This window comes from Gossypium arboreum, chromosome 4 (genome assembly GCF_025698485.1).
Source record: "Gossypium arboreum isolate Shixiya-1 chromosome 4, ASM2569848v2, whole genome shotgun sequence".
NCBI classification, from domain to species: Eukaryota; Viridiplantae; Streptophyta; class Magnoliopsida; order Malvales; family Malvaceae; genus Gossypium; species Gossypium arboreum.
In genome coordinates, this window is record NC_069073.1 from 78,369,407 (window position 1) to 78,373,277 (window position 3,871).

Below are 3,871 nucleotides of genomic sequence, written 5' to 3' on the forward strand. Positions count from 1 at the left end.
TCTAGGATATTGATTCAAGTATTGATGTGCTTATTTAGAGGAGAAAAAGTCCCTGTCTAAGAGTAGATCTAACATAATTAAGTGGAGTTGATTGCACGCCTAGAGATAGGGTGACATAATTTTTCTGGATTAGGGTGAAACCTAATAAGGGAATCCATAGATCGAGTTAATGCAACACTAGGGGTTTTAATTAGAAAGAGATTTCAATTAATCAACCCAGGGTTAGATGTTGTTACTCTCGAGAGAGATAATAATATAACTTAGGGATTTCTATGGATCAAGTCAAGTTAATAAATCGTCTGATTCAGAGTCAATGACAAGTGAAGTCTAGGTGGATTTTTCCCTTAGGTATTGTCCAAATCATTTAGTTTTCCCAAAAGTTACTTCCCCAATTTACTTTCTGTGCATTCTTAGTTTAGTAATTAGTTAGATAAAACAAACCCCTTTATTTTTAGGCTAGATAATAAATAGAAAGTTAATACTAGTACTTTTAGTTCCTTTGGGTTCAAAATCCCAGTCTTGCCATAAGCTATACTACTGTTCGATAAGGTGCGCTTTCTTTTGTCGTGATAATAGTTAGTTTTCAAGAATGGACATTCATAAATTATAAAACTTATTGCACGTATCATATCACACGATCAAGTTTTTGGCGTCGTTGCCGAGGAGCTAAGATATTAGGAACACTCAATTTTTATTACTTTAGCCGTTTTACTTTTATTGCAATTTAAATTTTTATTTTCTTTTCTAATTTTTTGTTTATTATCTTTTGGCAGGTTTTTATAGTGTATGACTAAAAGAAACCCATCGGTACCATTACTTTTTGATAGTGAGATCGATCGCACAGCTCGTAGAAACCGAAGAGAAATAAGGCGAAGCCTAAGATACATAGAAGAAGAGAAAGAGAACGACATTCATACCACAACCGAGGAAATGGCTGAAAATCAGGAAAATTTGCTACCTCCTACGATTGCTTCTAATCCAGTAAATTAGAATCCTGCTACGCGCACTATATATGATTTTGCTAAACCTAATTTAACAGGAACTGAGTCAAGTATAGTTAGACCTGCTATTGCTGCAAATAATTTTGAACTGAAACCTAACACAATTCAAATGATACAATAGTTTGTTCAGCTTGATGGTTTGCAGGATGAGGATCCAAACAATCACTTGGCAAATTTTCTGGAGTTTTGTGACACTTTGAAAATTAATGGCGTTTCTAATGATGTCATTCGCCTTCATTTGTTTCCCTTTTCATTGAGGAACAAAGCTAAATAGTGGTTGAACTCGTTACCACGAGGGTCGATCACTACTTGGGAACAAATGACTGAAAAGTTTTTACTTAAATATTTTTCGTCGGCTAAAACGGCTAAGTTGAGGAATGACATCTCTTCTTTTGTGCAAATGGATCTAGAAACACTCTAAGATGCATGGGAGAGATACAAGGATCTTTTGAAAAGGTGCCCTCACTATGGGTTACCACCTTGGCTACAGGTTCAGACGTTTTACAACAGTGTGAACCCCTCAACGAGGCAACTCATTGATGCAGCCGCTCGTGGGACTATCAATAATAAAACACTTGAAGTGGCTTTCGAATTTATTGAAGAGATGTCACTGAATAATTATCAGTGGCAAGTTATGAGGACAAAGCCAACGAAAGTAGCCGCCGTTTTTAATGCTGATTCGTCACCATGCTCTCTAATCAGGTAGAACTTTTGAATAAAAGAATTGATGGTTTACTTAGCTCTTCACAGGTTCACCCAGTAATGCAATGCAATACAAATGGAGGTGGAACGAGCAATTTAGAATACCTACCTTATGGCCACAACATGGAACACAAGCAACTAAATTTTATGGGTAATAGTCTTCGACCTCAAAATAATCTTTATAATAACACTTACAATGCAGGTTGGAGGAACCACCAAATTTCTCATGGGGAGGCAAAGGGAATCAGAGACCACAACATCCTCCAGGCTTCCAATAACAACTTTACCAGCAAGAGAAAAAGCCGAACCTTAAGGAGATGATGTCTAAATTTATTTCAATAGCAGAAACCCGTTTTCAAAACACTGAAACTGCACTTAAAAATCAGCAAGCGTCGATCCAATGACTCAAGAATCAAATTGGGAAGCTGGCTAAGATGATTTCAGAAATACCACTAGGAAGTTTACCTAGTAACACTAAACCCAATCCAAAAGAGCATGTGAAAGCAGTTATACTAAGGACTGGGAAGGTGTCAGCTAAATCTGAAAAGAAGCCACCACAAGAAGCTGAAAGAGACAGAGGAAAAGAGGAAAGACCCAAAAATAATGACAATCCAATGCCAAAGGAATATAAACCACCAATCCCATATCCAGCAAAGTTGAAGAAAGACCGTATAGATGCATAATTCAGTAAATTTCTTGAACTTTTTAAACAACTGCATATTAACTTACCTTTTGTTGAAGCTATATCGCAGATGCCTACATATGCCAAACAAACAAAAGGAAGTTTGAAGACTTATCTGCAGTGGAACTTAATAAGGAGTGCTCAGCCATACTCCAAAATAAACTGCCCACCAAACTGAAAGACCCAGGAAGTTTTACTATTCCTTGCTTAATTGGTAGTTTGAATATTGACAAGGCACTAGCTAATTTAGGCACTAGCATTAATTTGATGCCATATAAAATGTTTAAACAACTTGGTCTTGGGGAACCTAAACCCACTAGGATGAGTATTCAATTAGTTGATAGATCTGTTAAATATCCTAGGGGAATTATAGAGAATGTACTTGTAAAAGTAGATAAATTTATATGGCCTATTGATTTCGTTGTGCCTGACATGGATGAGGATGTTGAAGTGCCTTTAATCTTAGGTCGTCCATTTTTAGCCACTGCTAGGGCTGTTATTGATGTGGGCGATGGTAAATTGGTACTTCGAGTAGGTGACAAAGAGATTATATTTAAAATTTATGATGCCATTAGATTTTCTAGGGAACAGGATGACTCATGTTATTTTATTGACTCTATTGATCATGCTACTCAAGATTCTTTTCAAGAAATCATACATAAGGACACGTTGGAACTGTGTCTTACCCAAGGAAAGGAGGGGGATGATTATTCTGAGATAAGAACTGAACTGAATTCCAATGAACCCTCCCCAAGACCAGCAGAATATGAGGGTATTAAGGTAAACGATGAACTTAAGCAAAAAAAACCTCTATTGAAGAACCTCCCAAACTGGAACTTTAACAATTACCGAATCATTCGGAATATGCATTCCTTGGAAATAACTCTACATTACCGGTAATTATTGCATCTAACTTGCAGCCCAAAGAGAAAGAGGAATTACTCCAAGTCTTAAGAGAGCATAAAAGGGTCATAGCTTGGAAAATTTCTTACATTAAAGGGATCAGCCCTTCTTTTTGAACCCACAAAATTTTAATGAAAGATGAATATAAGCCATGTGTGCAAGCCCAAAGACGACTGAACCCCAACATGAAGGAAGTTGTTAAAGCTGAGGTAATTAAACTCCTATATGCTAGAATTATTTATCCTATTTTTAACAGTTCTCACGTAAGTCCAGTGCAGGTTGTTCCTAAGAAAGGAGGCATGACTGTTGTAGCCAATCAGAAGAATGAATTAATCCCAACAACGACAGTCACATGTTGGAGAGTTTGCATTGATTATAGGAAGCTAAATGATGCCTCGAGAAAAGATCACTTCCCCCTTCCATTCATTGACCAAATGTTGGAAAGATTGTCAGGGCACATGTACTACTACTTTTTAGACGGACTCTCTTGCTATTTTCAAATACCGATAGCTCATGAAGATCAAGAAAATACAACATTTACATGTCCATACAGTACGTTTGCTTATCGTAGAATGCCTTTTGG

General features: G+C 36.8%; 1 non-coding gene across 1 annotated transcript; it reads right to left on the reverse strand.

Annotated features, from left to right (window-relative positions):
* Positions 1-1,368: 1,368 nt before the first annotated feature.
* Positions 1,369-1,475, reverse strand: LOC128292173 (small nucleolar RNA R71). Its single transcript, XR_008282158.1, has one exon. It is a non-coding gene; the product is annotated as a small nucleolar RNA R71 (small nucleolar RNA).
* Positions 1,476-3,871: the final 2,396 nt, after the last annotated feature.